At 47.4% G+C, this 19618-nt stretch overlaps 2 protein-coding genes and 2 long non-coding RNA genes across 5 annotated transcripts in view; 3 read left to right on the top strand and 1 right to left on the bottom strand.

The window, feature by feature from the left end:
• The window catches only part of LOC135391325 (uncharacterized), a 686593-nt gene that overhangs the window by 172928 nt on the left and 494047 nt on the right, over positions 1 to 19618 (top strand). The gene's annotated exons all lie outside the window — the stretch shown is intronic.
• LOC135391326 (uncharacterized) overlaps positions 1 to 19618 on the top strand; it is a 156660-nt gene that overhangs the window by 34473 nt on the left and 102569 nt on the right. The window lies entirely within an intron of this gene.
• LOC135392806 (uncharacterized) lies at positions 5393 to 6269 on the bottom strand. The gene is made up of 2 exons (XR_010422231.1): positions 6143 to 6269; positions 5393 to 5573 (listed from the first exon to the last, which is right to left on the bottom strand). It is a non-coding gene; the product is annotated as an uncharacterized LOC135392806 (long non-coding RNA).
• Positions 17056 to 17931, top strand: LOC135392805 (uncharacterized). Its single transcript, XR_010422230.1, has 2 exons — positions 17056 to 17182; positions 17751 to 17931. It is a non-coding gene; the product is annotated as an uncharacterized LOC135392805 (long non-coding RNA).

Below are 19618 nucleotides of genomic sequence, written 5' to 3'. Positions count from 1 at the left end.
AACGATCTCTTTCTGCCATGCGAGTATATCTTTTCCCGGACCGTTCTTTATGAAACAATTTTTGTCCAGAACGCAGTACGGGATATTATATACATGGTTGTTGTTAACCTCAAGTCGTTTCTTATTGAAATATTGGCTGGGAAACGTGCTGTAGTACAATCCCCAGCGCTGCACTGCAGTGACGGTCTAGTTTCGGAATGCAAAACATAACGCAATTAAGAATCGAACGGCAGGACGCTTGTGAAACACTGTTAGGATACATAAGTATACTGGCACCTTACAAAATTGTGTGATGACAAACAACGATCAATGCTAGCAGCGCAATAAATACTCACAATCTCTCTTGCCTCCCATTGTTTTCTATGGGCACACACAGCACTTTAGGGCCCACCAACATGGCGGCCCGAAGGCACGCCTCTCCCCCACGAGCCCCTCTCCCATGCGCGATCCAGCCTTTATACATAGAGATCAGTGGGTTCCACCGTTCCGCGATAAGTAAACAGTGCAGCAGCTGCGAACTCATTCGCGAACCAACCTCTGTGCGATGTTGTGACTGGAATTCGTCATTTGTGTTTTGTGAGCACGTACAATTTGTATCAAGTCGCGTCTGCGTTAGCCCCTTTACAGCACTTGCCCATTGTAGAGACTGACGTTTCGACAGACGTGTTAGCAAGAAAATGCCGACAGCGTTTTATTCCTGCACGAAAAAATTGTGCTATGTATTTGAGAAACCGCATAATGCTATGGGACAAGTTTTACATACGATTTATCAATGTGCAACAGCGTCGACGATGGTATGTAACGACGAGAGACGTAAAACGAAATACAAATCACATTTTAAACTTTTTATGGGATTCTGTGCATTTTCCAGAAGCTTTCTTTGAATCACACACTCCCATGTCACGCTGCGTTGTGTGGCACGCTACAAACTACTGCATTTTATGTCTAACATCTGGATATTGTTTGTAATGAGCACCGTCGCACAAAAACAGGCACACGAAAGCTCCAGTAGCCATGTGGTTGCACACTATGCAGACGCAAAAGAAGTACCAGAGCACATATTGCCACTTAGAAATGGTGTTTTTAGAAATGGAGTTAGGGCATAGCATAGATCCTAGAAATCAGGTGCACCTTATCCTTCTGTAGAGTGCTCTTTCAATTCACAACTCAGCCCATGGGGTGTAAAAGTGTTAGAAACAATTATGTGACCTGTCGTCCTGGGTAACATCACTGGCCAGCCTCGGAATTAATTCCGTGCTCAGGAATTATTGTACAAATCACTTCGTGTGTAGGACATGATAAGCAATATGTAAGTTGCAACCTTGTCTGCAGCATTCTCGATTGCCTCTTACCTTTACAGTTAGAGACATGTTACCAAACCATTTGCAAAGGGCACTCTTACAGGGGCCATGTAACTTGAGTTTTTAATTTATCAAATTTATAAAAATACAAGTAGACAATATGTAATATGAAATTTATATAAAATAAAAAAGATTTATAAAAAGAATTTATAAAAATAAATAAAAAGGCTTCATGGAAGCAATTCGTTAGCATACCCATTGCACATGAAGCACAATTATATATGCTTGGACATCATCTAATTAATCTTCTAAACCATATGTGTGGCTGCATACGAAATATTTTATGCGCATTCTCTACCTTCCTATTCCTACATGTGCACACGAATAACAGTGAATATATGTGAAGTGGCAAAAAGCAACGCTAGACTCTACCATAATTGTGCCCCTTTAACTTTTCCACATTTATGTCTGTTTAACAGGGAATATCTCACTAGAAAGGAAGACATTTGTGCATTGTTTTGCAAGCAAATAAATATATTTATTTACATTTTCCATCAATCAACAATGTTGTGACCTGGTGCAAGTATTAATGTCAACAAGGGAAGTACTTACAAATTATTCCTATGTGCTCAAATGCGGACATGACAATTCTGTTTTTGTACCTCAGCACAGTACAGTTTCAAAATTAACAAACTGCACACCATCAGCAATCTTAAAGTATCTCAAGAGGGGAATCACATAAAGCTCCAATAATAGACTGTGCAAACAAAGCTCCTAAAAACAAAGTACTTCAAGAAAAATCTAAATAATCGGTTGCCGTTGTGATATGTACTACTATGCACAGTTCATGAATGGAACATACCTCATTGCATTGCCTCCATGTGAGCACTAGAACAGGCAGCTTTTTAGGTCGCTCTTTTCGTGTGTTTCTATTGTCTTTTTTTGTTTTCTGTTTTTGCAATAGAAAGCATGGCCATAGTGAAACACAAGCAGCCAAGGACAGGATGAGACATCTACAATGCGACTGCTAGCTCTAAACTGATATATTTATTAGCAGACTCTGGAATATACACATATATGCTGCTAAGCAAATGACAATTTAACCAATAGAATAACAGACAAGAAAAAAGGGGTTATATATCTTCCCCTCTCCTCATTCTCTTTCACAGGCAGCCCTAGTATCATTGAGTGTATCCGTGCGTTCCCTTTGAGATAACGTATCTCGGACAGAAGCAAATCCAACAGCGGATTGCTTACACATGCAACTGTCTTGGATTTCTCTAACCACTTGTTATTTAACCGCTGCCTTGAGCTGTGTGTTCTGGAAATTTAGGCAGCATCCAGAGTACCTGCAATGTGTTGCCATGTTTCTCGAGGGCATCAAAAGTCTGTCCTTGGCTGCCTGTGTTTCACTATGGCTCTCAGATACAAACTACCCCATTTCAACACAGTAGAAAACACAGATTTGTAAATAGCATCTGTTGATTGCACTGTACATACCCCCCATATAAAGGATCATAGTGGATACTACATCTTGTGCGATAACGTCAGGAACACAAAAAAGCTAGATTTGAAACCACTCTTACGTTGTAGTAGTAGTATTTGTGTGAAGCTACGCAATTCCTGTCCTGCAAATAATTTAAACCATATGTTTCATCTGCCAGCGTGATGATCCCCTGAAAAGCAATTCACGCTTGACGGGAACTACCAGTTCTGAAACCTATCCCTCACATGTGTAGCCATCAGGGAGGGAACCCAAGGGCTGCGGTGGAAAAGACAAACACACACGGGCTATGTTCTCACTGTGTATCAGCTGCTCTGGTTCCTAGGAAGAACATGTTGCAAATTAATATAACATGGCTTGACATGATACGCCGGCGAAAGCTAACCAATAAAATTAGTAGTTAAATGTACAATACGTAAACACTTGCCATAACATGACAGTTTTCTTCCTGCATTCATGCGCTGCCATTCAACCCACATAAACAGTGTATTGAATTTTTTTATAGCATTACACGTCGTTTGACAGAACTTGAACAAGATTATATAGCACACGATAAAAGTAGAGTGAGCATAATGTGCAGAAAAAATGGCTAGGAAGCAAGCAAGCTGGTGAAGATGATGCATATGTAAAACCCCGAGACTAGGGAACACAAAGGGACGTGTTTGTGTCTGTCCCTTCGTGTTCCCTAGTCTTGGGGTTTTACATCATGCATAATGAGCAGCTTTCCATTCACGCTTAATGGCCGTAGCAGTAATGCATGAAGGCCACTGCTAAGTTGTGTTGAGAAACACCACTTTATGTTTGCCATGTCTAAATGAAACGTACCTGACCTGATCCAAATTAACCGTTCTGAGTCTGGAACACACAAAGAGAAAAACGCAACACACATCACAACATTAACAGATAAGCAAATGAGCTGTGGCGAGCTCCACCTTGGGACAAAGTCAACAAGTAATTCACCAAAAGTCAATGAGCGCCTGAAATGTAACATCTCTGACTGGTAGCAGGACGGTCCACGTTCAATTCCTGGTGCTAGCACTGACTGGCTTTTTCACGAATTATTTGTTGAAGTTTCGATGTGCTTGAGAACCATTCGTCAACCATTGTATCCTCATGAGGTGATGAGGGTTTGTCATCCAACGAGACTCCCTTTCTGGCATGTGTCCTTATGGATGCTCATCACTGCAGAAAAAAAAAGAAAAAGCATTTAATGACAAGAAATGGATAGTCGTATTTACTGTATAATGATTGTGCACAACAGAAAGAAGACTTTTGCACAGAAGGCTGTACTTCTTGAGGTCTAACATCAAGTAACAAAATTCCAGAATATATAAGACATGTTGTAAGGTAGAGAATAAGTAGAGTTATTGAGTTGTCGAGTTGAGTTGAGGGGGAAGTTGTACCCCCTTTTTATTTTATTATATATGATTGTATAATTATTGTTACGTCTGTATCAACCTTCGCTCTCCACATTACAACATGTTTTATATATTCTGGGATTTTGTAACTTCATGTTAGACATTAACAAGAGCAGCCTTGTGCACGAAAGTCTCGTCTCATTAAAATTTAGATGCTCTCGACAGTCTTTTTTCTGTTGTGAATCTCTATCACAGCATACCTGCACATTGCTGTTCTACGTACTGTGACTTTGCAGTAAGAGTATGGACTTTGGGTAAAAAGACTACACAGCACTGCTCAAGTATTTTTGCCTAATCGAACAGTATGTATGTATGCAGTATGCACACAGTATTTGTGCACCGGACCCACTAAAAATGTAGTGAATGTGGCATTGCCCACGCTAATGCACCAAGTTCAACACAGTTATTGTAGAATCCAGGTATTTTAGCTTACATGTCAAGCCAGTACCACATCCAGTGTGAAGTTGTGACAAATAAATAGTTTCCATTTTTCTTAGCGCTCAGAACACAGACAGTGAATTAATAAGAGTAGACAATGTTAACATGAATTCTGGGATATTCTTCAATTAAAGATTCACAGATAGTAAAGGCACCTTTCTCAATTGACGTTGATGACACTGAAAATTCTAAAACGTTATCAGAGGCGACATCAGCTTCTGTGTGTCAAAGGATTGTATGTCCAACAGTAATCCAGCTAACAGTAACAAAACTGTGCAAAAGACAAATTAACTGAGCTAATGTAACGTACCTTCTATATCAGACAGTGAAGCTTGTAACACCCCATCCACAGGAACCAGTGTCCAGACAGCAAAAGTGCTTGAACTGGGAGATAGCAGCTAATCGGAATGGTGACCTTTGTTTTCCACCCTGAAAGCACATGTTGTAACTTTGAGGGCAGATTTAAAAGTGGTGTCAAGATGTCTGCTTGCGAGTGCACATGAAAGTAGTAAGTACTGACCACGTTTATCCGGAAACGCACATCTTCGTCTGGACGCCATTAATTAGCAATTAGAGCTAATTGGGACCCCCACATTAATCAGCACCCTCCAGGGAGCCATCCCACTAATTGGGGAACGTCTATCTCGCGTCCAGACCAGTTGTGCGTTTCCGGATAATCGTGGTCATAAAAAATAAAAAAATAGGCAGAAAATAAAATAAAAAGATAGAAATAGAGTGGAGAGAAACAATTTATTCGAAAATCAACGATGCCGCGGCGAAGAAGCCGCTCCGCAACACCCGAGTGACCAGCGCCCGCCATGTTGGTAGTTTGCACCCAGCAGTTGCAGAGATCGACGACAGGTGGCCACTTAGTTGCAAGGCATCACACCAGATGGCGCCACCATCATAGCTCTAGACGAGAAAGACAGAGAACAAGATACTAGCGGCAGGTAAAAATGACAGCACTGCTAAACAAGTCTAGGCATGCAAGAGAAAAGGTCTAACCGCTACTGCTAAAACAGCACGGAGAAAACAGTACACATCGGGGTAAAAGGCTTACGGGGACGATCGCTTAGGCCTAACCTCAACGTCACAACACTATGCAGCTAACACAAGGCGGGAACCACTGGGCACACATCGCTAAACATGCGTCAACACGAACAAAAGGCTTGCTCACCGCAAAACAAGTCTAAACATGCGAGAAAAGGCTTAACACGAGCGCGGTCAAATCACTCGTTGGTCACCGCTAAACACGGCATACATACGAGGAAAGAGGCTTACGGGGGCGATCGCTTAGGCCTAACCCCAACACTACGCAGCTAACACAAGGCGGGAACCACTGGGCACACATCGCTAAACATGCGTCAACAGGCTTGGACACCGCAAAACAAGTCTAAACATGCGAGAAAAGGCTTAACACGAGCGCGGTCACCGATAAACACGGCAAACATACGAGAAAAGGAGCGCGTCAAATCACTCACCTTTTCCCCCGCGGCAACTTCCAGGCAGAAACTGAGCGAGCGCGGAGAACACACGTCTGCTCTCTACGAGAGCCAGCCAGAAACTGAGCGAGCGCGCGGAGCGCACGTCCGTCTTCCGCGACAGCCCGAGAGAAACTGAGTGAGGCGACGCGCAGCGGCAGCTATGGATGCGCGCGCGCCCTGTGCTCCACCCGTCCGCGCATGCGCGCGCTCCTAGCGCCCTCTGCGCCGGCCGCGGGTGTTTTCGGTTTCGGCTCTCTGCTGCGCGCGCGCTCCTAGCGGCGACGGGTGGCTTCTGAGTTTCAGTTTCACTTTCGTTTCTTTGCGCGCGCGCGCGCGTTTATCTCTATAAAGGCAGCGCGCACCGCGCTCGCGTCATCACTACGTGAAGATGTTCAGCTACCACTCTTTACAAAATTGTTTCCGCACCCACGCTACTTGGGAAGAAGTGGAGAAGGAATGTTTCAACGGCAAAAGTCCCCGCAATGAGCTCGTCATCACTGCTTTTCGCTACGTGATAGACATGGTAGTGTGAGCTTGTGAGTGTGAGCTTGTCCAACGCAGAATTCAACTACATCGCTGCAGACATCGTGGACCTTCTCGCTCGTGCCATCACTCATATTAAGCACGCCCTGCGGAAGCAGCGACATTTGCAAGCAGTCTACATCGCCAATTTGGTCATTGATTTATTGAAATACCGATTGGTTATTGACATGCAACGCATTAAACAGTCCGAATAACTTTGACGAGACTCTGTGTGTTCTTTCACTGAAACATCTTTATTGAATACAAACAAAAGAGTTGGTCGATAGATGCCTGCTCTTTGTTCCACGGTCACTCAATTCACAAAGGCACTCACGGTCTTCCTTGCCCAATGCTGTACAAGGAGGGGACCTACTGCTATACAGGAAGGTAGTTTGGCCTAACGGGTAGGTTGCTGGACGGCGTTTCCTGTGCTGCATGATGTGCGACGACAGCGGCTACCGCTTCCTGAAAAACAATACTATACATAGAATACACTCTCACAGCAGAACCACTCGACTTACATTTTGCTCCACGAAACGCCTCGCGTCGAGGATGAATGCCCCTCGTGGGCTTTCGATCAACCGTCGTAGAACCAGGCCGTCTCGTCCCCCTCTCATTGCGCTGATGGCGTCTGTACTTTGGACACCGCGCCGTGTCTTATTCGACGCCATTGCAATATCGCATAGGATGTCGACGATGACAACCAAACGAAGAATGAAAGAAGGTTTTAATTTAACCCCAATTTGAAATAATTCTCCCTTTAAGAACTCCTTAATTTTGCATAATCAACATGGTCTCTAATGAAATTCGTATTATGCACGAATTCTTCCCCCCGTTTTGGAATAATCTAACGAAAAATGAAAGAAGGAGTTCAATTTTGAATAAGGCCAGATTAAAATGTACCCCCAAATCTTCCCAATTACGCCTAATCAGAATTCATGTTCCCCATAAATTCTCTTACCCATTCCCAATTTTGACTGGTGCGGGGGACGCCCCGCAATTCCCCATTAAGCCTAATCAGAATTCATATTTGCCATGAACTCCCGTCCCTCCCCAATTTTGAATAGTATGGGTGATGCTCCCCCTAATTTTGAAGTTCGCGGAGCCTAATCGGACCTCATGTTACGCATGAAGTCCCTCCCCCTAATTTGAAATAATTCTCCAGTGTGCACCTAGCAAATAGAGAAAAGGAGGCATTAATCAAACATCGATCTAAACACATACAAATGCACTTACCTCCTGCGCAAGCAGATCCAACGTTGTGGTGACATTGTCGACATCATCATCTTTAACTGCGGCCTATCCCACGCTCGCTTTTATACGCAGGATCTGTGGTTTCCTATTCTTCAATTGTATTGGGGCAGAGAGAGAGAGAGAGAGTCGCGTGATGCGAAAGACGATATGCATTTATTGGCTGTCTGTCTGTTTGTCTGTCTGTCTATCGTGTTTACATGGGTGCTTCATGGTCTTCCATAAGAACCCAGGGATCCAATCTAGTAATAAAGGACCAGAATAAGGATTCTACGAACAAAAACCACAATCGAAAAACACTCACGGTATTTGACTCGCCATCCAGCGTTCAGCGAGTTCTCTCCAACCCGCTGCACTCGCTCTGTTCCACTGGTGCACCAGGGAGTAGAGGAGGTGCTCCGCTTCCCCGAAGCTTAAAGGAGCAGTACCTTCTAGCGGTAAAGTATGCTCCTCTAAGCTTCGGGGCACTCTGAAAAAGAGCTCTCCCTCTAGTCCCCGCTGCACAGCGATTTCTCGCCACTCCCTGGTGTAGCACGCCATGAGCACTTCTGTGGTAGCCGTCTCAATGTCCTCTTCGTCTACGATGGCGAACGTTTGCAAAAACGTCTCCATATCCAAGCGGGGCACATCTCCCCCCGCACCGGGGATCAGCTGGAAAAATAGCTGTACAATGTGTGTCACAGTGAAACCTACAGAGGAACGTTAGGTATTAGAAAATAACTATTTCTAAACAAGAAGAGATAGAGAAAAACTTACCAAATGGCTGACGAATGTGGACCAGAAGGTCCAAAATTGTCTGGAACGTATGCAGCATTGTCTCGGCGCTCTTGATTCGAGAATAGTGGACAAGGGGGGGTACAGGGGATGACCATCTTATAGTACAGGGTTCTCACGCTCGCACTAACCCCATTCACGTCATATCCATCGATTACGTAAATCCGCCACTTTGCTTCTGTGACAAGATGCCGCCCTTTGTTCCTCCAATATCGTGCGAGGAGGAGGAGGAGGAGGAGGAGGAGGAGGAGGAGGGGAGACACAGGGGGTTCGAGACCAGACACGTCCAAGGACTACAAAGACAAAGAGAGAGAGAGAGAGAGACGAGCCGCTGTCACATCCTGTGTAACCGTCCCAGTGTGGGATTCGAACCCAGGAGCCTCCTACACTGGGCGCGACACACTAACCACCAGTCTAATTCGTACTGCTCGACGTTTTTCGTATTGCGGGGTTCGTGTCTACACACGTCACAACATGTTCAAACCCGTTCAAACATGTTCAAACACGTTCAATGACGTCATAGAGAGAGAGAGAGGAAGTAGTGTGTCCAGGGACGACTTCAACGGTTCGCCGCCTGTGTCTAAACACGTCCAAACATGTTCAGACACGTTCAATGACGTCATAGAGAGGAAGAGAGAGGAACGAGTGTGTCCAGGGGCGACCTCGCCGCCCGTGTCCAAACATGTTCAAACACGTCTTAACATGTTCAAACACGTTCAATGACGTCATAGAGAGGGAGAGGCAAAGCTTTACTATAAATGTCGAAGCGAACGTTCGATCGTCATTCCATCATGATCAGCTTGGTAGATCCTCGTAAGTAATACCCATGACGTCATCATCGTCGAAATGTTTGAAGAGTTTCGTTTCCAGTGTACAACACTTTTGCTGCGCGTGAAGTCGGTTTTTTCCCGCCTCACATATTTCGGGAGATTGGCAGCGCCCGCTTCTTCTGCACCAATTGCGGTGGATTGTGGTCCAAAGGTACGCTTCCTCATTATTTTTTAATACGTTCTATAATCGTTCACATTTTTTCAGAGCAAAAGCATTGGACGGACCGATTGATTCGCCCGTTTCTCGGCTGTCGGACGGTACCGTTCGACGTACGTTGCGAAGGACTTCGACTATTGAAGGAAGATGGAGAAGATGGACCATCAGTGTCACTCTGTGACTGAAGAAGATTGTATGTGTGTGTGTGTTTGAGATATAAAAACACGCGTTTCTCACACTCCTTTCGTTGCAGATTACGAATGGCTACTGACGGGAGATCTACCCCTGGTCCTAACCTTCAAGCCTCCTCCAAAGACCTTCTTTTTGCGAATCGGCGATCAACTGACTACCTGTCGTTGCGGTGGACTCTGGTCGAGAAACCCCAGCCATTGGTTAGACTCGAGCCTTCGTCCGTATTTCGGCTGCCTTCCCGGCTACGAAACCAAAGCTGGAGCCTAATTCATGTGTAACGAGAAATAAAACAAGGTTGTCTACTCTCATTCCGTCTCAGTCATGATGACGCCCGAGCAGAGGTTTGCCACCTTTGTGCAAACGCGAATGTATCGGGACTTGCTGCGATTACGCGATTATATTCACGGCGATAGCTGCGAGGGAGACTTTCGCTCGATTCTCAAGACGATACCCTTACGTCTGTTCACCGTCAGTGGGAAGATTGCAAGGAAAATGAAGCGTTTCGTAGATTACAAGCTCGAGCTGTTGGAAAAGTATAGACGAGGAGAGACAGTCGACCCGTGTCTCATCAACGCGGGTTTCAACCGACCTATCGTCCGTCGGTACTGGCTTCTCCACACATCCCTCGACGTCACGGTGCAGACCGGCGACGACGGTGAGCGTCGGGTCAGCACGTTGGAAGATCGTCTCGCAAGGGTCTTGTGTATGTCGTGAAAAAATAAATAGACTATTTTTACGAAACGAGTTCAGTCATGAGGAGACGTTTTATTGTTTCGTCATTCTCTTCGAGGTTACAGGAAAACATGGATACACAACTTTTCAAGCTGTAGCGTTTCGACATGCGCGTGGCTACGTAGATACAAAAAAGCCCGCAGTAAGGCGAAAAGGGTGATTGAATACACTTGTCGTTATACTCGTCCACTACAGGTAAAGTCCTTCGAAGGTTTGCTTAGATGGGGGGAAGTCCGTAGCTGTTGAAAAACACGGCAGACCCGTCGTAGTTTTTCAGGTAGAGCACCCAGTGCTGTCCGCGCCTTCTTCGCTCTTCCGTATTGATGATTAAATAGCCGGGCTTGCGTAAAACGAAGGCTTCGTTGGAAGCGCAAATGCCTCTCAGCATGGAGGAAGCGAGGGGGTTCAGGGACACGAGTTCCAAGATGTCGCTCTCGTACATCTTTTCTTATGGGAAGGTGACCATACGGTCCTTGTCGACGCACGAGCTTGGGACACTCGGAAATCAAGAGGACGGTGACCGCGTGTGGAAGGGCTTTAGCGAAGCGTAATTGCAGGCGAACGTTTCCTTTTCGCCACTCGTTCAAATGCGAAGGAGAAGAACACTTGTCCACATCCAAGTTGAAGTAGAGAAGGAACCCGTTCGTTTTAAATCGCTCGTAGCTATACTTGAAATGTTTCTCTCCCAGTTCTTGCAAGAAGTTAAAGTAGGGAATTTTGACGAGGTCGTTCTGAAAGTCGTGCTCGCCTCGCACTTGCTGGCCGTCCACGGAGAGCATCGAATGAGACAGGTCGTAATGACGGAATTTGTAGGAGTTCGATTGGATGTCGCCGAGAAAGTCGGACATGGCGAGCAGGGCGACGCATAATTTGGAAGGCACCCTTTCGGGGTAAACGTTTTCAAAGTGAGCGTCCAAGCTCCCGGCACTCAAGCTCCGCACCTTGGTTTCTAATCCGCGTAACACGTAGATGGCCGGCGTGGTCTGGAGCCGCCGCTCGTATTCCAAAAATAGGGAAGGTGCCAGCGTCACCTTTTTCAAGTGTAACGTCATTTCTTTTATGTCCACCTCGTAATTGTACGTTTTCTTGTCTTTGGGGACCGATACGAGTTTAAATTCGTCGTTGTTTAATAGGAAAACGACTCGAATTTCGACAGCAGGTACCATCAGGCGCGGCTGTTGAAACAGGTCGGTATTGATCTGTCCGACCAGGTTAAAGTATTTTCCACCCTTCGTCGCTTCGTAACGCTGTTTCGGACTGCGAGACAAGACGTCGTAATCGTCCTTTAAATGTTCGTCGTCCTCGACATGAAGTCCAGCCGCGTGCACTGTTTCTTGAGCCATGGCCGTGGAATGAAGCACGACGTCCAAAATACTCCTGTAGGCGTACAACTCGTTGAAACTGACGAGCTTGTTGTTCGCATAAACGGTGACCGTCTTAAACATGCCGCTCAACAGGTGGTTTATTGGGAAAACGACATCTTTCTCGTCCATTTCTTCTCCGTCGTCGCGAACAATGCGCACGGTCAAAGACACGAAACTGCCGTAGAGATCCAAGTGTGCCCTTTGCAAATTTTGAATACAAAACTTGATCACGGAATTATTTACTCCGTTGACCGGATAAAAAAGTTGGTACGAAGTATCTTCCACGCCGTATTGAATGGAAGGGGGTTCGAATATCATCACATCACTCGTTAGACAGATCGGCGTCTGTATTTTTCCTTTCGTTGACGTCATGACGGAGCGCGCGCGCAGCGGATGTGTGACCTTCACGGCGTACCAAAGATATCTGTAGGTGCGTCGTGTGTCGGCGCCTTTTGTTGTCGTTTGCGGCGTTTCTTCCCATTGTTGTTTCCAGAGCCCTCCATGGAATCCAGCACGTCTCTCCCCGTTGCTATGGCCGTCTTTTTTACTGCGCGCGATATTCCTTCGCCATCGGCCAAATTCCGCGCCAAGCGCTTCAACGTTCTCTTGGCGATCAGTTTTATTTGCTGCCAGATGGGAACGATAAACTTGGATATGTTGCTCAACACACCGCCCCCTCGTTGGAAAAGGGGTCCCGTGTACACGGGAATTATTTTGGGGGAGTTACGGTACATATTTGAAATGCAACGTTAGATTAGTTCTGCCTTTGGACCGCAATGGCAAACGTCTTCCCGTTTCGTCCGCGAGAACGATCGTCACTGAAGGAATTTCGAATTGAGACAGGTTAAAATACTGGATGTTATCTAACGTGTAGGTGACGACGTGCTTGTCTTTCTCGTAATAAAAGGGTAGTATTTTTAGTATCGGTTTTTTCCCGCTCCCCACGTACGTGGGTTCCACGATATCCGTGTAGACGATTATGTTGTGAAACGGGGGTTCCAGGAGTACCTCGACTGAGCTCGTGACATCCTCCCCCGTAAACACGGTACGCGATTCGAAGCCCAAAAGCACGGCCAGGTACTCGGAAAGTCTTAGGGTGGAGGTGCCCTCGGAAAGCCGAATTTTACATTTCTGTTCGGTTCCGTCGAAGCTGAAGAGCGCGCGTTCGCCTACGCGCTGGTTAATCGCATTTAGAAGTGCTTGCGGCGTCGCATAATAGCCGGGAGGCAGATGTACTTGCAAAGATCGAGGAATTTTCGTCTTGATCGTGAAAGAAAATCGGCGCGCTATGGGGAGAGAGACGCGTAGCGTTTCTTCGTGTCCCTCGACGGGTGTGAGATGTAGCAGCTTGACAAAGGGTTCCGGCACGTGCAACCCTTTCGGTGTTTTCAGAGAGTAGACGTTATCCGCGAATTCTAGTGAGGCGTCCAGCTTGTGCGTCTGGAAATACTTGTTGAGTGTGTTCCGTAGGGACGTGGTTTCCGAATTCAGAGTGACGTCGCCGAAAGCGACGGGTGCGGCGTGCTCCAATAAGATGGAGGTGGCTTCGCGTTCGCTCAATTTGGGAGGTTTCACCGCACGACCTGCTTCGCGGGACGCGGGCGTCGAGCGCCTGTGCGAGCCGAGGGTCCAATTTCACGGCTTTCACGTCCACGGGTAAGACGAAGTCGTATCGCGATTTATTGTACGCGAAAGAAACGTTGAATTCCGAAAGGGCTTTTCCCAAATCCCCCTCGAGATCCGAGGTGACACGAAAAGTTCTGTCAGCTTCAACCGTGTCCTCGAACGAAACCTCGATTTTCGCATCTTGCCTTTCGTACCCGATATTTAAAAAATCGTTACTTATGCTGAGATCCATCAGACCGACTTTATACCGATTCGAGAGCAGAAGCGGACTATCGAAAGCTACCGTGAAGGCATTGAGTTTATTCGAGGGAAACTTATCCATGCTGGCGTTCGAGAGCAGGTGGACGTAGATGTCTGACATCATTTCCCTATCTTGACCACGTCGCTGCTCGGAACCCAACTGTCGTGTTCTTTGTTGTAACCGAACCAGCGAACCAAGGAGAAGCTCTGACCGTTCACTTGCTTCTTTCTCAGCACTTTTGTTACTGGCCAAGGCTGATTGGCGTCTCGGGTTACGACGAGTACCTCCTCCGGGTAGAAAGATCCGTCCACTTCCTTACCCCGGTAATCTTCCAGGTGTACGACGGGAGGAGAGGTGTCTCTCAGGCGGGAGACGGTGAAAATCTGAGGCGACCAACTCCCTTCCGAGCTCTTATGAAAACCTTTTCTGTGTAGTAGGACCCTCACTTTATCCCCCAGTTTGAGCTTCTTTTTCGCGGAGGGTACGACGGGCTTCCCATTTACCTTATTGAACAGCTCCAATTTGTTTTCGGGCGTGACTTCGGACGGGCTGATGCCCAAAGTCCTGTGTTTGGTGGTGTTGTAGTCGCGCACGATCTTGGGAAGCGCGGAAACGAAGTGGTATTTTCCCGTTACTCTAAAATAACGGAATATTCTGTCGCGTAAAGTGCATATGACGCGTTCTGCCTGTGATGCTTTGATTACTGGAGAGAAGGTCGAATACATGTGTACCTTCTTTCGTGAGAGATACTCCTTGACGGTCTTGTTGTAGAATTCCCCGCCTCTGTCGCAAAAGATGCGTGTAGGTACGTTACCTCCCCGAAAAAGTCTTATCATGGCCCTTTTCATTTCGGCGGGGCGCTTCGTCTTTAGTGGGAGGGCGCGCAGAAAGCGGGAGAGGGAATCGATTGCCACGAGAATGTAGCGGTAGCCACCGTTGAATCTCTTGTATTTTGAAAAATCAGCGAGATCCGTTTGCCACACGTCGTTGACCTTGAGCGCGATGATGCGTCTCCTATTAAACTTTCTTCTGACCGGATGGTGGAGCGTGTAGGCATCCAGCTTTCTGAGAATGGCGAGAGCCTTCTTTTTGCTCAAGTGATGCGCTTTTCTATAGCGTTCCACACCCCCCAAACCACCGTCTGGTTTCTCATATCCCTCCATAAGTCGTCCACGCAATGGAGGCCTGCTGCTGCTGCTGCTGCTGCTGCTGTTGAGGCTCGCGAGATTTGGGTAGAGAAATCAGACGCAATAGTTTCGAGACTTTGGGGAACCAGGAAGGTTTCTTTCCCGTCTTACGTTGCAACAAATAATTGACGAGTTCGTAAACGGAGGAGTGTCTGATGGCCTTGCCCGACACGGAGACACAACCCTCGCGATCCCAGGAAAGAACCTTCTTTAATTCCGAGACGACCCTTTCCGCTTCCTCTTCGTCCACCTCTGGAGAGAGGAGCGAATAGTCAAAGTCATTTGTAGCGTCGGACGCCTTGTTTTTATTGTCGTAGGGGTCAAATCCGTACTGCTTGAGTATGCGATACAGTGCTTGCAGTATGAGTTTCACTTTGACGTCGTCACTCTCCTTCGAGGAAAGAATGTTTCCGATGGAGGAGGTGGTCACTTCAATTCTCTTGGCCATTGGCGAAAAGGTTCAACACGGCGGAAAGCAGGAGAGGAACCACCGACGAAAGAACGCCCTGTCCTCGCTGCTGAGACAGATAGCGCTTCAAATGTTGCGGATTCTTGTGAATCTTTTTGTAGGCGAGCCGTCGTAAAAAGCGTTTGTGCTTCTTCAAACATGCGAACGTATCTGGAGCTAGAGCCACCTTTCCGTTCAATACATTGAGGCAAATTTCGGAGAGGTGTTTCATGTCGGACGAGGACGAACGTCTCAAGACGTCGCGACGGCGTGGAGGGGGTAGAGTGGAGAGTACTTTGAGTAAAGTGAGGTGAGGGCGGAGATTCATTTCGGAGCGTAGATATATTGACGTTCTCCTGGAAAGATATTGCTACGCAACCTGTGATCCTCGTGCGTATAGTTGTGAAGATCCACGAGTAAATATGCGTGGGGCGACGACATCGCTTGTTTATATGCGTCCAGAAAATACTCCAATCTTTTTCTGCCAAATAGCTGTTGGCCGAAATGTTCCATCTGGTGCACGCTGCGCACGCTGCGCCACAGGACGACGTAACTGGCGTTGTAGGATATTGTTCTAAAATGGCTACTGTCGAAAAAGATGTTTTGAACGAGTAAGAAGATCGACGCGTTGGCATGGTGAGAACCCCGAATGAAAAGATCAGTCACCTCCTTCAAGGAACTGGCGTCGGTCATGTGATCGTCGACGATGATCAGCGTAGCGCGCGATGTGTCCCACTCTCACGGTAGCTCCTTGGTAAATTTTACGGAGTCCCCGAATTCGTCCTGCATGCTCGGCGAAGCATATTTCTGCACGTAGAATATTTGTGACGGAGGCTTGTCCACCACGTCGTTCAGGTTCCTCAGCACGTTAGCAACGAACGTAGATTTGCCGCACATGGAGGGACCGCTTAAGATACAGCGAAAAGGATGACGGAAACGAAAAGGTTCGGGGGAAGACATGTTGCGTGCGTACACGTTTCACGAAGAGAAAGAAGAGACTGAGACTCGAAGAGAAATGCATCGCTTTTATTTACACGTTGTCGTCGTCCTCCTCCTCTACATCGGAACTGCGTTCCCAATACAGATTATCCAGGCTAAAGTTGGACTTCTTTTTCGCCAGTCTGTCCGCCGCTAAGATGCGGTCGAGCGTCTTCATCTTGTCCTGACACATTTCTTGACGCGCTTGCAACCATTCCAGGCGGTGGACTTGAAAGGCTTCCTCCACGATGCCGCGAATAAATTCGCGAAGTTCTTCGTTTTTTGTCTTTTCCTTGCGACGATGAGAAACGCAGGAGAATAAACCACACATGGCGTTTTCCACGTATCGGTCAGAATGATGACACGAGCGCGGTGCGCGCTGCCTTTATAGAGATAAACGCGCGCGCGCGCGCAAAGAAACGAAAGTGAAACTGAAACTCAGAAGCCACTCGTCGCCGCTAGGAGCGCGCGCAGCAGAGAGCCGAAACCGAAAACACCCGCGGCCGGCGCAGAGGGCCCTAGGAGCGCGCGCATGCGCAGACGGGTGGAGCAGAGGGCACGAGCGCATCCATAGCTGCCGCTGCGCGTCGCCTCACTCAGTTTCTCTCGGGCTGTCGCGGAAGACGGACGTGCGCTCCGCGCGCTCGCTCAGTTTCTGGCTGGCTCTCGTAGAGAGCAGACGTGTGTTCTCCGCGCTCGCTCAGTTTCTGCCTGGAAGTTGCCGCGGGGGAAAAGGTGAGTGATTTGACGCGCTCCTTTTCTTGTATGTTTGCCGTGTTTAGCGGTGACCGTGCTCGTGTTAAGCCTTTTCTCGCATGTTTAGACTTGTTTTGCGGTGTCCAAGCCTGTTGATACATGTTTAGCGATGTGTGCCCAGTGGTTCCCGCCTTGTGTTAGCTGCGTAGTGTTGGGGTTAGGCCTAAGCGATAGCCCCCGTAAGCCTCTTTCCTCGTATGTTTGCCGTGTTTAGCGGTGACCAACGAGTGATTTGACCGCGTTCGTGTTAAGCCTTTCTCGCATGTTTAGACTTGTTTTGCGGTGAGCAAGCCTTTTGTTCGTGTTGACGCATGTTTAGCGATGTGTGCCCAGTGGTTCCCGCCTTGTGTTAGCTGCATAGTCTTGTGACGTTGAGGTTAGGCCTAAGCGATCGTCCCCGTAAGCCTTTTTCCCCGATGTGTACTGTTTTCTCCGTGCTGTTTTAGCAGTAGCGGTTAGACCTTTTCTCTCGCATGCCTAGACTTGTTTAGCAGTGCTGTCATTTTTACCTGCCACTAGTATCTTGTTCTCTGTCTTTCTCGTCTAGAGCTATGATGGTGGCGCCATCTGGTGTGATGCCTTGCAACTAAGTGGCCACCTGTCGTCGATCTCTGCAACTGCTGGGTGCAAACTACCAACATGGCGGGCGCTGGTCACTCGGGTGTTGCGGAGCGGCTTCTTCGCCGCGGCATCGTTGATTTTCGAATAAATTGTTTCTCTCCACTCTATTTCTATCTTTTTATTTTATTTTCTGCCTATTTTTTTATTTTTTATGACCACGATTATCCGGAAACGCACAACTGGTCTGGACGCGAGATAGACGTTCCCCAATTAGTGTGATGGCTCCCTGGAGGGTGCTGATTAATGTGGAGGGTCCCAATTAGCTCTAATTGCTAATTAATGGCGTCCAGACGAAGATGTGCGTTTCCGGATAAACGTGGTCAGTACTTACTACTCATGAAAAGTTGAACATAGGTGAATACTCAAATTATAACATCACATTGTCATACCTGTTGGTGGAGGTAGACTGCAACTAATGTGTCAGCAATTTCTTCATGCACCAGATGCAAGCCAGATCATGCTTAATTTCCGCCTTCAGCGTGCACCTGTGATAATTCAGAAGTTAGATTATCAATATTATTATGTTGTTAATCGTGGTTATATCAGAGTAAGCACAGTAGGACAGCTGCACAATCGATTCATTAAGCTTGCTATTTTTTATATCTGAACCTCGACTTACCTTTTTTGCTCTCGTTTTTTGCCTTGATCCTCCGTGGCACGTTCAAAATGTTGTGCGTCGGGCACCTCAGATTTTCATCAGACGATTTCGTGCCGAGATTCCAAATTGCCTCTGGAGTCGCGCGTAACCTATGATAACATACGTGGGCGAAATCCTTGCAGTGGAAATTAGCAGGCACCACTGTCAGCCAAGAGCTTCGCACTGGTTGGTCTTTTGGCAGCTTATAGTAGGTAACACTTGAATGCTCCGATGAATTGTTCTAACAGCGTAGCACCGTCGCATCTTCGACAACTTCGCCGTGGCATATCACGCTCCAGCCCATAAAAGGCAAGGTCAGAACAAGGAAGTGCACTTTCCAAACGACGCCGTGCCAAAAAAAAATATTCACATGCTTTGTTTGCGGCTTAGCAACAACATAACAGCTGTTCGCTTATGTACGATGCACAGAGGACGAAACGAAAGAAGCCAAGCGCCCAAGCCAAGAGTCCATGCCAAGCCAAAGACAGATAAACCGAGAGCAGTGACGTCGGTGCGCCCGTGCGCAGGGTTTGCCGACGGTCTGACGGCCGGGCGTGGGAACTAAAAAAAACTGTTTTCTAAAAAATTACGGACAGTTGGAGCAAGATATTTCGCACACATATTCAGTGTTCGGTAATGAACACACAGCGCGAATATCGCTCACTTCTGCGGCACTTCAAAATCGGCATATCTGACCTTTAACGTCATCGGACGTCAGAAAACGCCATAAACTGAACGTCGTGGAGACATCCGGTGGCTAGTGATTACTGATTGGTTCCTATGAGGACGAATTCGTTTTCTGAGCGATGATTGGCCGTTTTCAAATTTGTTCGCGAGCGCTCAAACAGGCGACAGCGCGGCGGCTGTGCCGGTTGGAACCGGCGTCCACGGAATCAGTGGAGTACAGCTGTAGCTTCCACAGTTTCGCCACGAAAACCACCGCCCCCCTTGACCACGTGATCATCCGTAACGAATCACGACAAAGTAGCCGGAAAACGGCGCCAAAAAGCGCGCACTGGCTGATCGAACTGCGCATGTGCGGCGCGTGCCCTCTCCACACCCTCTCACTCGAATTCTCTCTCCCTCCCCCCTGTTCTGAGCGCTTCGCCAGCCCCCCACAGCTCTCGCAAAATCTGTATCAAAATGCGTGTTCCTGC

This window comes from Ornithodoros turicata, chromosome 4 (assembly GCF_037126465.1).
Source record: "Ornithodoros turicata isolate Travis chromosome 4, ASM3712646v1, whole genome shotgun sequence".
In the NCBI taxonomy this organism is placed as follows: domain Eukaryota; kingdom Metazoa; phylum Arthropoda; class Arachnida; order Ixodida; family Argasidae; genus Ornithodoros; species Ornithodoros turicata.
Note: the sequence above shows the minus strand (reverse complement) of the source record. Positions and strands in the feature narration are given on the sequence as shown.